A 15,763-nucleotide genomic window follows, 5' to 3' on the forward strand; every position below is an offset into this window, starting at 1 on the left:
CAAGTAGAGGTCTGCTCAAGTAAGACCAGAGTTTATTCTCCTCCTTCTCCTTCCCTTTCCTCCCCTCCTCCTCCCACTCCCACTCCCCCTCCTCCTCTTCTTCTTCCTTGTTTCTTCTTCTTCCCTCTTTCTTCTTCTCCTCCTCCTACTTCTTCTTCCTTCTTTCTTCTTCTTTCCTCTTTCTTCTCCTCCTCCTTCTACTTCTTCTTCCATCTCCTTCTTCCTCTTGTTCTTGTGCTTCTTTCTTCATCCTCCTCCCTCTCTTCTTCTCCTTCTTTTTTTAAGAGAAGGTCTTGCTCTGTGGCCCAGGCTGGAGTACATGGAGTGCAGTGCCACAATCATAGCTCACTGCAGCCTTGAACTCCTGGACCCAAGCAATCCTCCTGCCTCAGCCTCCTAAGTAGCCAGGACTACAGGCATGCACCACCACACCCAGCCAATTAAAAAATTTTCTTTTAAGAAAAGGGGTCTTGCTATGTTGCCCAGGCTGGTCTTGAACTCCTGGGCTCAAGTGATCCTCCCACCTCAGCCTCCCAAGTAGCTGGGATTATAGGCTTCACCCACAGCACCCAGTAGAGTTTCTTAACTGGTATCCAGGCACTGGCTGGTCCACAAACCCTATGATATAAGCAAGCTTCTCTCTCACTCTCTCTCTCTCACACACACACACACATGCACACGTGCACACACACACATTATCTATAGGTAGAGATCTGTGTGTGTGTGTGTGTGTGTGTGTGTAGCAAGGGGGCTGTGTACATGTACGTTATTTTTTCTGGGAATAATTTTTATAGATTTCATCAGATTCTCAAAGGAGACTGTAACCCAGTAAAGCTTAGGAACTATCATCTTAGACCAAGGATGAGTATTCTTTAGAACTTGAGCTGGAATATATAATTCAGCCACAGAAGGCTCTTGGTTAAAATGAATGTCATGGAATACTACTTCCACACAAACCCCAGCTACTGACACTCACCCTCAGGGTTATAAAATGTCTCATGCCTTGTGAGTTCAGTCCTTTGGACAGGAAGCTAAAAGTTTCGTGTTTGCTATATATGAAGATCCGTGTTAGGGATTTTAAAAAAACACATTACTATGTGAGGTAGCTGTCAGTGCACGGTAAACCACTCAAAACTTAGTGGTGTTATTTACTTATGAATTGGTAATGTCAGCAACATGGATTAGGTTCAGCTAGACAATTCTTTGGCCTAGGAATTACAAGGCATGGGTTTAGAATCCCACCTTATTTTTGCCACATTCATTAGTCAAGGTGCATTACAAGGCCAACCCAGATTCAAAGGTGTTGAGAAACAGACTACTTCCTCATGGGATGAGCTGCAAAGTCACACTGTAAAGGGGCTGCTCATGGAAGAATCACTGTGGTCATCTTGAAAACAACCTTCCACACCTACATGCTGAAGAATTCATAGTTAAAATAATATGTTACCTGTGATTTGCTTGAAAACATCCCAGAAACAAAAACTGATGGGAAAATAATTGAAAGAAAAATGGCAAAAAGTGATCATTGTTGAAGCTTGATGATGGGCACATGAGGGTTATTTACATTAGTCTTTTTACTTTTCCATGCATTTGTAATTTTTTAAATTAAAAGGTTAAAATTAAATTAACAAAACACATGCTCTCTATGAATCCTTATAACAATTATCTTTTCCCCTTTTACATGTGTGGACAGTGACTGGGGCAGTCATGTGACTGGTCATTGCTAAGGTCACTCATAGAATAATAGCTAATATTTACTGAAGACATATAATGCACCAGCACCTTCCCAACATTGTACATCATATCTCATTTAGTCCTCACAATACTACGCATCAGGTGGTATTATTGTCTCCATTCCTAAGGTAAGAAACACCAGAAAGCTGCCCAAGTTTACAAAATAAGTAGCAAAAGCCTGATTTGGATCCAAGAAATGTGGCTTCCAAGCCTCCACCCTATGAAGAGGCAAAGCTGAGATTAGAATCAAGCTCTGTATGGCTCCAGCAGCAGGACCTCTCACTCCACGGTGCTAGGCTGGGACTTTCAGAGCCAGTGATTCCCACATCATTTTCCTTTGCTATACTGCCTATCTGAATTTCCCTTCCCAAATTTGCACATTGCACATTAACACCACACACTCAATAGGGATCTAAGTGGCACAGCCCACTTCCCATAGGTGGAACACCTCTATTTTCTTCTACTAAATATAGCATATATTTGTAAGTGCTTTATAAACTGCAAGGTAATTTGAAAGGTTCACTTGTTCTACAAATTAAGTAGCATTTTAAATGAACTAGCTGAAAAATTATTTTTAAGACTCTCCAAAGAAGTTAAATCTTGTGGTAAAGCTCTCCTTTGGAATTGTCCTTACCAACATCTGCAAGTGTAAGGGCGTTTTCATTCAGGGTGAGAATTGTAGGTAAGAATTATCATTGCAGGAGGAAAAGCAAGAAGACTCATGAAGTGGGAGTTTGGGCTATCAAAGTTTGTTTCCAGGAATGACCTAAGAAGAACCAATTGGGAGCAGCTTGGGATTTTTCAATTACTCTTCTTTCAGAGTGAAGATACTATGTGCTACTCCTAAATGCTCTCCTGTCTATGTGTTAGAGCCTCAGCCACTCCAGCCTGAGGCTGTAGCTTGTCACTCTCGACTCTGAGGAAGTAAGAGAGACAATGTACCAAAATACTTGGCAGGAAAATCAGGTTGGAGGGATTTCACTCCCATGTTATACGAAATAGCACTAGGCATTGCCTGAAAGGATCCTTTGTCCAACCCCATCAGCAGCAACACCACATCCCAACTGCAACAGAGAGGTCTATAGATGCAGAGTTGAAGTGTGTCTGTGTGTGTGTGTGTGTGTGTGTGTGTGTGTGAGAATGGATTCATGACTTATTTAGAAACATACCAAAATCTAAAAAGAGAACGTTCGCTCTAAGAGTTAGTTACTGATACAAAGAAATGTGACAGAATATTTTGAGGTTCAGAACAAAAATTGTTCTTCCAGGGTCCCAGGTATCTGTAAGATAGGCTTGTGTTCCTTCCATGATAAAGGGAAAGTAAGTAAAATGGTGTCTTCCACACATACAAGACTTGTCAAGAGTCTTCTCCCAAGCATCCCAGCTGTGCAGAGGACATTAAATGATTGAAGACATTAATTGAGTGATAACATGGAGCTATGCAGTACTTTCCAATGCTTCATCTTTCTAAGAAATCAAAATTAAGGAGCATGAGAAAGTAGAATCAGCTAATTACAAAACAACATTATATAAAAATATAGAAGGAGAGATAGAGAGAAAGAAGAGAAAAAAGAAGAAGAGAGACAGAGAAGCAACCTTCTTACAGACAAGCTCCTTAATTACTCAGGTTTCAAACTCAGTCAATTACAATCACACATAAAACAGTCAAATATTTAATAAAAACACAGTTGAAACTTGACCTCAAATACTTGTAGATGCATTGTATGTATCAGGTTTCCCAGAAACAGGAGTCATAAAAACACATTATTTATCAAGAAGTATTTTCTCTCCCCATGCAAGTAAACTCTTCCCCTGGAAACCACACAGCTGTCGCCTTTGGGAAAGAGGTTGGATTGCGGGTGCTAACTTTCCTATCTTTAAGTTCCCTCAAACTAGGCAGAGGGAAATCAAAATTTGAATTCTCTTTAGCTTTCAGAATTTCAGAGAAACCAAAAGTCTATATCAGAATATCAGCCAGATACTATGAAGGGATCATAGTTGAGAGACTTGGAACTGCTGGGTTTTTAATTTTAAAGTTGGCGCTACTCAGCCTGGAATGCACGCTAGGTCACAGCTCTCAGCACATGCCCCCTTGCAATCACAGCCACCAGACATTTTTCTCTCACTGTGGGAAAGTGTCAAATCGTTTCTCTTTGCGTGTGCATATTTGAGTCACAGGAAATGGTCTTTATATCCCACTCATAGGAATGAATGAAGTGTGAGAACATTTTAATTTCATACAAATGCTTCATGTCTTTATCAGACTGGATTTGCTTTTGTTTCCTTCGCAGAGCTGCTTAAAAATTCCAGTAATTCTAAAAGTGATGCGGATTCATTATGGGAAATGTGTATATACAGATAATAAAAGCAAAGAAGCAGAGGAAGCTATCTAAAGACATGCAAAGACAACTACTGTTAGCATTGCCTGTTGTCTGGAAGCCTTTCTTAAAATACAAATTTTTCATTATTAAGGGTCATCTTCATATTTTCAAGAAAAGTGCCTTTGAAAGAATTTAGTATTTCATCACAATTCTGATACTTATAATTATAGAATTATGACATGATTATTTTCACTGTAAATAATGCTTATTGTAATAAACTATAAAGAACATTGAAAACTAAGAAATAAACCTAAACCAGTATCTATGTAATTACAGGCAATTAAGGGTAATTAAAATATAATTGGCCTTGGTTAAAGTCAAATGAGATATCATTTGGGCCCTAGTTCTGACACTAACCCATAGTGTGATCAAGAATAAATTACTTGGCTGGGCGCGGTGGCTCATGCCTGTAATCCCAGCACTTTGGGAGAACGAGGCAGGTAGATCACTTGAGGTCAGAAGTTCAAGACCAGCCTGGCCAACATTGTGAAACACCGTCTCTACTTAAAATACAAAAATTAGCCAGGTGTGGTGACGGGCACCTGCAATCCCAACTACTCAGGGGCTGAAGCAGGAGAATCTCTTGAACCCAAGAGGCGGAGGTTGCAGTGACACGAGATCATACCACTGCACACCAGCCTGGGTGGCAGAGCAAGACTCAGTCTCAAAAAAAAAAAAAAAGAATAAATCACTTTACCTCTATTAAGTTCAGTTTTATTTGCAGAATGAAGTGGCCAGATTTTATTCGTAAGGTCCCTTCTAGCATTAAAGTTGTCTGATATCAGTTGAAGCAGAGTCAACGGTTAAGCACCTCTTTGCTATATTTTACCTATATAGGCAATCACTTCTAAATATTCAAATTACTAATTTTATTTTTCATTTATAGATGAGCTTATCCAGATGATATTTTAATTCTTCATCAGTGAGAACACAAAGAAGTAAACCAACTTAAGAGTTATTATGTTAGTCATAAGTTTATTCATATGCTAAGCAAACTAAATTGAAATGACAAAAATGACTTTTAGAGCTACCACACAGTCAAATTTTTCCTCAAGCAGAGTATCAGATAGTCTATTGCAATGTTAAGAACTTCATTTGTATAAAGGAGAAGAATCCTAGAATCAGGTTGGAGGATATTGGAGTGATAATGTAACTGAATCTTGCCTCATGGCATGGATGGCAAATTCAAATGCATACAGGAATCATACACACAGGTAATATAAATGTCTTCTTATCTGGCCCTTTTGAGAAAAGCCGATGATAAAGTGACAGGCCTTGGTGAACCGGAAAAAGCATACCCAGTATAAGATCCAAGGAACTGGTGGATTGTTGACATGAGGAGTATGGACACAAAATAGCCAAATCTGATTTTTCAAAATATGCTGGAAATCCACAGTGTGTGTGTGTGTGTGTGTGTGTGTGTAAATTCCCAAGTTTCTAGCTTTAAATCAAAGATTTTTTTTTCTTCTGCACTGTGTGTGGGCCAAACAGCACAGTGGTGGGCCACTAATTTGCAAACCTACAACTTATACTGAAAAACTGGCTTCCATTTTCTGGAAGAAGAGAGACAGAGAAGCAACCTTCTTACAGACAAGCTCCTTAATCATATAGACGTGCAACTGAAACACCCAACAGTGGAAGACCAAAGCAATCATCTGTGGAGGGGAAGAGTAAACCTATATTGTAATAAAACAACCACAACATTTATGCCTAAGGAGATAAATTTTGAATATATTTTCTCCAAATAGCTAATGATGATTGGATTGTTTTATCCACAGGCAAATAAACATGCAACTCTTTGCTTTTCAGAGTTGACACCCTACAAATACAAACTAACCATTTTTAAATGAACTTGGTAAAAAGCCTTATTATCAATGTATGTAATTTCCTTGAATTTAGGTTGGGCAACAAAATTATCCCAAAGCCTCTGAACAAGTCCCCACCCTCATCCAGCCACAGTGAGAAAGGAGGAACAATGCTAACAAAGATATTCCACTGCTGTGCTAATGCATCCAACACTGCACACTTTTCCCTCCTTCTTGTTCCTATAAAAACATCTGTGCAAAGTGGGCCCAGCTGGCTTGCAAATATGTTCCAAGATGCAAGCCAGTTTCCAGCCCTTTCGTGTCACCCTTTGTCTTGTCTCCTTTCTGCCATTGTGCATTTCTCTCTTAAGTAGCTAATGCTTAGTGAAAAAAAATCAATGTTAACAGGTTAAAAGTTAATGTGCTTCACCTGCTTCACCTCCATCCATTAGTAAACTTGGACCAGCAAAGGGGAATTTGACATATTACCTGTTTGCCTATCTCCTCCATGGGGGAAATTATGAGGGGTTCTCAAGAGTTATTCTTCAAAATATCAGGCTCCAATTTGGTAAAATCATTATAACACCTGCTTTCTGGGAATTATTGTGAAATTTCACTCCTTTTCCCTTTATAGAAAACCTGCTGTTGGCTAAGAAATACACCCACCCACGACTTTTATTTACAGTTCAAGGTCTATTTGGGATGGTGGGAAGGAAGGCAATTTCAGGAATCAGCTAGTAGTGAACAGTCCTTAGAGACTGAGGCAGAAAAGCATCCAGACTGCTTGGGAAGCCTCCTGAGATTAGGAGGTTCTTACAACACTGCAAAGGACTTCCAAAGTTTCCATTAGTTCAGACTCACTGAGTTATGAGAGCAGTTCCACCTGGAAACTATCTCAATTTCAGCCAAGCCAGCAAGCATTTGATATTCAGATAGATTAAGAAGAAATAATAACGTGTAAAAAAAAATGTGAAGAGGGTTGGGGAATATGGGAGCAAGTCTGAGGCACTTGAAATCATCAAAAAAGTTCAAAGTGGCAAAATAGTGATCCCTTGGAGAGTACAGAGCTGGGGTTCCTGGAACCAAAACCCATACTCAAGATTCAGGTCTTCACCTTTAGCCACATCCTAGTTCTTGCACAGTAAACCTCCTCGGTCTACTTGGCTCACTGGGGGATTTTAGAAGTTTTTTAATTCCCAAACTGCTGGTGGCTCCACCTTCGCAGCAAGAAAGTAAGTGCTAAAAGGCCACAAACCCTGAAGTTTCAAGGGATGGTGCTCGCCTCAACCTGAATTCAGCCGCTGACTTTCCCAAGAATAAGCCATGCTCTCCCACCATTAGTGTTGCCAGATGTAGCAAATAAAATTGCAAGGTGCAAGTTAAATTTGAATTTCAAATAATAGTAAATAATTTTTATTATAATCCCAAATATCACATAGGCATACTTACACTAAAAATATCCATTTAGTTGAAATCAAATTTAACTAGGTATCCTGTATTTTATCAGGTAACCCTGCTATGAACAGATTCAGAAAGATGGTTGGACTTTACAGCCTAGTGCATTGAAGAAGAAAATTCATTCAACAAAGCTAGCGAAGAGGAATTTTTAAAATGTATGAAGCTCTTAACTGCCAGAAAAGTGCCAAAAGATCCACCTTACGTGCCTCTTTATGTGATCGGCTACTCCAGAGATTCTACACCCTGGCTGCACGCTAGAGTCACTAGGGAAAGCTAAATGTTTCTGATGCGTGCACCCTGCCCTAGACCTAATGAATCAGAATGAAATTTTTTAAAGATCCTCCTTGATCCTAAAGAGCAGTCAGGTTAAGATGCACTGAGCTAAAGAGGCAATGAAGAAAAGCTGAAGTGTGGTAGAGAATGTATGATTGTTTCAACTCAAGGTTCCTAAACTTTGCTGCACATTGGATTCACCCAAGGATTTTTGAAAATCACTGACACCTTGCACCCACCCCAGACATTTCGGTTTAATTAGTGCTAGGTACAGCCTGGGCATCAGGATTTGTAAAAGTTCCTCAGGCTTTTCTAATACAAACAAACAAAGTGTGGAAAACACTGTGTGATCCTAATATACCTGTGTTTCTTAAGAAGAGAGCAGCTATAATTAATTTCGTGGGAGTAGGAATGAAATCTGACCTTCCAACCATATTGAAAAATAAATTAGATGTTAGTTTTTAAACCTATTTTTCCCATGTTGACTTCAAGATTTAAACCTTATTAATGGGATGTTGTTTTCAGGAACTTAACTCTGGCTCTATTTATAGGATGCATATTAATCCCTTTGCCAGGAGTTTTATAGATGGGAGAACGACAGTCACCCAAGACCCTTCTATAACTCCCTGCTTTCAATCATATATAATGATAATGATTATACACCCATGAAACTCAGAGGCCATACTTCATTTGTATATCAAGATTGCACAAACTGATGGAATGACATGAGAAGAGTGTGATGCCAACCTCCAGACTAAGTCAAAGAAAAAGAATAATAATCTGTGCCTTGCTAATGCAAATGTGGTCATAAGGGATGCTGACCTTTCTTACAAATTGCTAAATGCACACTGATCCCTCCAACATTTGAAAGGTTACTCACCCTCAAGAGATTATTCATCCCTGACTTGACAGAGAATGCAAGAACATTACTTGAGTGCCAAAGCCAATAGATACGAATTTCCAAAGAAGCATGCTTTGTGGGAGGATATGGGCTTTATCCCAGCTGCTTGGGTAATCTGAGAGCCAAAGAAAGATATGACTGTCAGAGAAGACACCTGATGAGTTCCAGAACTTCAGTTTAGGGAAGTATTTCACATGACTAAACAATTTATCAAAAGTAGCCAAATACTGCTAGTAGTGTGTAGTATGTCATGGGTGAGTTGATGGGATTCATTTGTGATGAAGCCAGAGTCCCAGCATCTTGCCAGGCAGTGGAGAGGTAAACAGACCAGAAAAGCAATGATTAATACAAAGAAAGGAACACATCTACTGTCAGGGCCACCTCAACTTTTATCACCATGGTAGGAAGAAAAGGAGATTTTGCATCTGTCTAGGGTATTTCAAGTCCACAAAACCTTCTCATTCTTAATATTTTGAGAAAACTTTGGAAACATAAAATTATTTTTTAAAAACAAACATCTAACCTTTCTCGTGACTGTACTTTTGGACTTCCTTACTTGCTCAGCTGATCATTTCATAACTAAAGGACTTTAAAGATTCCAGAAATTTTACAATGTGTTTAATATTTTCTAGTTTGAAATATTAATAGAACATGGGCCAGACTTGTTTTGAAGGATACGCAAAAAATCTGTCTATGACATGATAAAATATTAGGAAATATATGTTTTAAAGCTTTAAGTTCATCAGAGTAGCTCTTGCTTTAAGATAACTTAATACGTGAAATTGAGTATTTACACAAAAGTGAACATTTACTTCAGCCAAGGATTCTTTACTTTCCAGGCCTCTTCAATTATTTTACATAGCACGTTCCCAAGTACATTTAAAAATGCCTGAATTACAGATACTACATCAATAAATAAATTCTTGGTGAAAAAATGGTGGTTCAAGTGAGGAACACCTACATTGTCATAAGTGAATGAAGCAATTAAACTTGCAGAGGGTGTTAAATACCCCAAACTAGTTATTTGCTATACTGGTATACTCAAGAACATTTAATTGATTCCATGTAAACTGATTAATAAATGCTCAGTACTTTTCACTCAGAATTAAGAATAACAATTCTGCTACAAGTTACTTTGATCTCTAACAGATATAAAAGAGTTCACAGATTTCCCACTTAAATCAATGAATTTCATTTGATACTAGTGATTTGAGTATGCATTTTTTCATTCATTCATCAAACTTAACTTTAGCCCTTGGCATGTTTCAGGCACTATGGTACTTGCTGGGAGATACAGCTTAGCGAGGGAGGCAAACATAAATTACACAAATTACTACAAGCTATTATAAGTGGCCTGAAGGAGAAGCACAGGGTATTATGAATTGTATATAGGGGACGTGCCCTAGACTAGGGACTCAGAAAAAGAGTCCTGGAGGGAGTGACATTTAAGCTAAGATAGCACTCTTAATAATAACAGCTCCCAATTACTGACATTATGCTAAAGGTGCTTTAAAAGTGTTAGAGATGATCTACTAAATTAGATACTTTGATTTTGCCACTTTGTGCATGGGGAAACTGAGACTTAAAAGGAGCAAGTGTCTTGTCAAAGGTAGACACATCTAGGAAGTAACAGAGCCTGCAGTTAAACCCATATGCTGACTCCAGAACATGTATTGTATGCTTAACTATTAGTTATAGGACCTCTCCAGAGAACAGGATGAGACGAGTGAATTAAATAAAGGGAGGAATAGAGTGTTCCAGATGAGAAATAACTATAATCTCAAATGACTAAGAGCGCAGATTATAACAAATATGTGCACTTGGCAAATCTAACTGAAACTAGCAAAGAAACATTTCCCAACAGAATCTAATTTCTGTTACAGAAAGAGGCTTCCTTCAAACAAAATATTTGCAAAGATTGTCACCTAGTGGCAACAGACAGGAGGTGGGTTTTGGGCTGGTATTTCTGAACAGGTGTATCCAGTTGCTTACCTGGGGATGCTGATCATCAATTTCCATGTCTACCGTGTGCACTGGGCAATCCCAAATGGATTTTCCTAGAAATAAAATACATTAACCTAAACATTATGAGATCAGCAACCATTTCTTTCAACTGAACTGAGATACAAACAGAAAAGTACGGTGTCACAGTTTCAAGCCCTCAGAGACAGAAAAAGATCCCAAGTTTTATCCTATCCCTCTATGACTTGGGCCAAATAAATTTGGGCCAACAGAATGGTGAGCAATCTAAATCATGGCTAACGAATATGTTTTATTGGAGAGTGAAGCTTTAGGTTGCTTTACTGGATAAAGAGCCTCCAAGTAGTTGAGGGACTGTCAAAAAATATAAGGGACATGTAGTGAGTGCTATAAAGGAGGAATCCATAACAACTACAGTCTTTTAAATGGTTGCGAAAGTTAGGACTCTCACTTTTAATATACACGTATATCTTAAACTAAGCAGAGTGAGTGCATTCCTTAGCAGTAAAAACCGTAACTGATATAAACATGCAGTCTTAATTCTAACTGGCCTAGGCGCTAAAATCACCTGAAGAAGTTAGTTTAGAGGTGGTGTTGTGGTAATCTGAAGTGGAACGAAGAAAGGGATTCCACATAAGCTGTTTGAATCTTTATTTTCCTCCACAAACGATTAAGCCCCTTTATTTAGGATAAGACTTTCTTTTCATTCAACTAAGGCATTTTTCTCAAAGAAGCCAGATCCAGTCTCTGGAAATTAGCAACTTTCCATTTTAGCCTAAATGTAGAATGGGAACTTGACAGGTTAAACGTCACAGACTAGTCTACGCAAGATCAGACACAAGTATTGCTATGTGTATTGGTTAAAACCCTTTACGTTGCTGGCTGGCCATGGTGGCTCACGCCTGTAATTCCAGCACTTTGGGAGGCCGAGGCAGGTGGATCATTTGAGGTCAGGAGTTCGAGACCAGCCTAGCCAAAATGGCAAAACCCCATCTCTACTAAAAATACAAACATTAGCCAGGCGTGGTGGTGGACACTTGTAATCCCAGCTACTTGGGAGACTGAGGCAGGAGAATCGTTTGAACCCAGGAGGCAGAGGTTGTAGTGAGCCAAACTCTCACGACTGCATTCTAGCTTTGGGTGACAGAGTAAGACACCATCTCAAAACAAACAAACAACAACAAAAAAAGCTTTATATTGCAAACAACAGAAAAGAGAAAACTCAAAGTGAAGCTGTGTGGTTTGAGCAAAAACTGAACGGTCCAGGGATAGCTCTAGCTTCATGAGAGGCTTGATACAGGGCTCAAATGGCATGACCAGAACTCTTTGCTCCCTCTCTTTCAAGCAGATTTGTCTTTCATGAACCCAAGTTGGCAGCTGGAAGCTCTGGGTTATAAAGTTTAAGTACAGAGGGTGTATTAATCTGCTTAGGCAACAGTAACAAAATACTACAGACTGGGTGGCTTAAATAACAGACATTTTCTCACAGTTCTGGAGGCTGGGAGTCCAAGACTAAGGTTGGTTTCTGGTGAGGTCTCTCCCTGGGTTGCAGACAGCCCCCTCGCTGTGCGCACTTGGGAGTAGTGGGGGAAAGAGAGGGAGAGATAAAGAGGAAGAGGATCTATCTCTGATGTCTCTTCCTCTTCTTATAAGGACAGTAGCCCTATCAATTAAGGCCCCCCCCTTGTGACCTCATTTAACCTAAAGGGCCCTGTCTCCAAATACAGTCACATTGGGAATTAGGGTTTCAACATATGAATATGGGGAGGGGGCGATGGGGGTGAGGACACAATTCAGACTATAACAGAGGCAGTTAACAAAATCCATTTTTCCAGCTGTCCCAGTGGAAAATCTCTTTGGCTTAGATTCCATCACATGCACATCTTTGAACCAATTACTGTAACCAGGGTAATGGGATAGTCTAGAGATGAAAGGTAGCATCAATTATGAAGAATTCATATGGCTGAAAATTGAGAAAATAGAAATTATACAAAAGAATAATCAGAATTCTCTTGGTGAGAATAGGAGGAAGGAATTCATGCTAGGATGTTAGCTGATAAATGTCTACTATATTGGGATGGTGCACTCTTTCTCTGAGAGAAGATTCCCCCTATTTAAAGAAAAAATAGTATAGCAATAAGGCTCATTCAGAGTTCAAGCTGGTGCTATACATTGTTGATATAGGAGAGATCGCAGACTGGGTTTCATTATCATTATTACTATTAAACAGTCAAACCCACCTGCCTGGTGGCAATCATTGCCTGGTACAATGATTTGGGTGAAGCCTCTCATGAAGCTAGAGCTATCCCTGCACCGTTCGGTTTTTGCTCAAACCACACAGCTTCACTTTGAGTTTTCTCTTTTCTGTTTTTTGCAACATAAAGGTTTTTTGTTGTTGTTGTTTGCTTGTTTTGAGATGGTGTCTTACTCTGTCACCCAAAGCTGGTGACAATGAATCACTGCCTGGTACAATGATTCATTCTGATACCTAATTATCACAGTGGAAGTTGTGACAATTCAATTTCCTGATCTCTTCTCATATGGCTACTGTTTTTCTTGTTGGATCCTTATTCTCCTCCTGTGCCATGGATTAGGACAATCCCAAAAGTCCTGCACACACCCCTCTGTTAGCTCTCAAAGCTTTTTTTCTTCATCTCGGCCATCCCCCAAGTTTCAGTGACCACAACCTTGAGTGTAACTTTCATAACTTCATATTCCAGCCCATCCTATAAATCACAGAACTCTACAGCTTAATCTTATTCTTATTTGCAGACTCTGTGTCTCAGAGTCCTGAGCTTGTTTTTGCTTGATCCCAGCGAAGACTAGCTTGCAGCTCTACTTAATAACATGAAGGAACAAGAAAGTCTAAGTCACCCTCTAAGTAAGGATTTCCTGTTTATTGTTTGGTAAATGTCTCTTCCACTAAACTCTAAGTTCGTTTAATACAGAGACTATTCATCTGTAGTGCCCAAAACAAATGATCATTCAGTAAGTTCCTGTCAAAATATATGCAGCTTTCAATACAACGTAACAGTCTAATCCTCTCGTTTCGTCTAGAACAGTCACAATGAAGAAATGATGACAAGTTCACTACAGGAGTCTATCCCAGTTCTGAACAGCTATAATATTAGGAATTGCAACTGAGGGCCACAGAGTTGGGGGGTGGGTGTTGTTTCCCAGAATCTGAACTCCCATCCTATGCTTGGTGAATCCACTACTGTGTGAGGAGGCCAAGTCCCATCTCTCCTTAGGTAAATGGAAAATAACAGACACAAGGTTGCTGTTTTTTGCTTTTTCCTGACCTTTGGTATTTAGGCCATGGTATGCGGACCTTGCCTGACTACGGAGATCTGTATCTGGTACTGCGAATCAGAAGTTCCATGTAAGTTATCTTAAAAGTAGAACCCATCTAGAATTCATTTCACTTGTGACATCTAGCGTCCAGTGATGGTATTGGCAGCCCTGTATTCAGGCCATCCCTAAAGAATGACCTTTATTATGACATGGGGTAGCCTCTACGACTTTGCTAATGCTGTCCCCTCCCCTAGAATGCACCCCTCCTTAGCTCTGCCATCCTTCAAGGCCCTGCTTGAAGTGTCACATGCACTGGGAAGTTTTAAAGGAACATTCAGACAAAATATACCTCTCCCTTCACATAACTCCTTTAGTGTGTGGGGCACATAACACTTGTATAGCATTTACAGCCCTGTAAGTTCTATTTGTTTTTTAAAATCTCCTACTATATTGCGAGCATCTTCTAGGCAATAGTCGAGTTTACCACATCTCTGAATTCCTCCAGTATGCTTAACACATTGCAGTCAATGAATAGTTTAAAATATATATTTTTTAAAATAGAATAAGAAGAAACATTAATAACATAGGGTATACCTTCTCTTGTAACAAAGGAGAAAAAATAAGTTCAGATCGATTTTAGATTACCTAATTGCAGCCAGTCATGATTGGCCTGAGCTAGAACAATCTTTTCCTGGCTCCTGAGTTAAGGAATCTTGGTTAAATGATAGGGAAACGGTATTTGTTTCATTTATCCAAGAACATAGGTGTGATTACAAATGAATGAGCATCTGGTTCATTGGAGTCCCCGATAAATCTGTGAGACTACACTGTGAGCAATTTGCTGCCAATCTTAAAGCTCAGATCAACCCTTTGAGTCTGGCTTAGCTCAGGCAGAAATTGTAGTCTGCAAAAGAAACTGAGAAGAGGAGGGCAAGAAGAGTGTGGCATCCCAAGACATAAAGACTCAAATCAACGAGAGCAAGCAACTCTGTCAAATTTCACCAGAAGTGAGGACTAAATATTGACTACCGAATTTTGCAAGGTAGGAATCACTGGTAAACCTAACAAGAGCCACTTCATAGTATTGGTTGGGACCAAATCCTGGTTAAAGTGGAAAAAACAAACAAAAGAACAAAAGGTAAGAAAATGGAGATAATGGATGTAAAGATTTTTTTTCCCCAGAAATTTTGTTATAAAGAGAAGAAAACAAATGGGGTGGTTGCTGATTGGGGTCAAGGAGGATTTTTTAAAAATGAAATCATGGAATGATTTTATGGCAATCACTGCAGCATGTTTATGAGCTGCTAGAGAAGACCCAACAGAGAAGAAAAAAAACTGAAAATGCAAAAAAGAGCAGTTAGAGCCAAGTTCTCAAATAGGCAAGAAAAGATGGGCTCGAAAGAACGACATGATTCATATAACAGTTACTAGGACTCATAAGTGCTCATTAAATGTTAGCTATTATTATTTCTGATCGCTTCAATTTTTGAATAACAGGCATCAGGTTTACAAAACATCATTATTAAAAACACATGCAAACAGCTTGGACTCTAAGACTGCATTCAATTCTAGTTCTACCACTTGGACAAGGCATATTTTTTCTTCGGGCTTTGTTTTTCTCTGTAAAAAATGAGGAGTAATATCTGCGGGCTTAACTGAGATAATCTGTAAACTGTAGCACATGGTGGGAACTCAAATATTAACGCCAGTATTACCACTGGTAGGGTGCATGAGATCGCACGATGGTGCCAAAGATGACTCTCCACCGCCCAGCCCAGCGACACTGTTCCCCTAGAAGGCACTGTCGTAAAAACAAACAAAAAATGAACAAACAAAACACCAAAACACGGAAACTAAAAGCAAATACTTAGAAGACGTGCAGGAAACCAGCCCAAGGAAAAATTTATGCGAAGGAGCCACGTATGCGCCTGCGCCAA

General features: G+C 39.4%; 1 long non-coding RNA gene across 1 annotated transcript in view; it reads right to left on the reverse strand.

Annotated features, from left to right (window-relative positions):
- LOC131383757 (uncharacterized) overlaps nt 1–15,693 on the reverse strand; it is a 100,816-nt gene extending 85,123 nt beyond the window's left edge. Inside the window, exons 1-2 of the long non-coding RNA XR_009213997.1 lie at nt 15,542–15,693; nt 10,545–10,609 (exon numbers count right to left, since the gene is read on the reverse strand). This is a non-coding gene — a long non-coding RNA (uncharacterized LOC131383757). The remainder of the gene's footprint in view (nt 1–10,544; nt 10,610–15,541) is intronic.
- Nucleotides 15,694–15,763: the final 70 nt, after the last annotated feature.

Source organism: Hylobates moloch, unplaced genomic scaffold (genome assembly GCF_009828535.3).
Source record: "Hylobates moloch isolate HMO894 unplaced genomic scaffold, HMol_V3 SCAFFOLD_6, whole genome shotgun sequence".
In the NCBI taxonomy this organism is placed as follows: Eukaryota; Metazoa; Chordata; class Mammalia; order Primates; family Hylobatidae; genus Hylobates; species Hylobates moloch.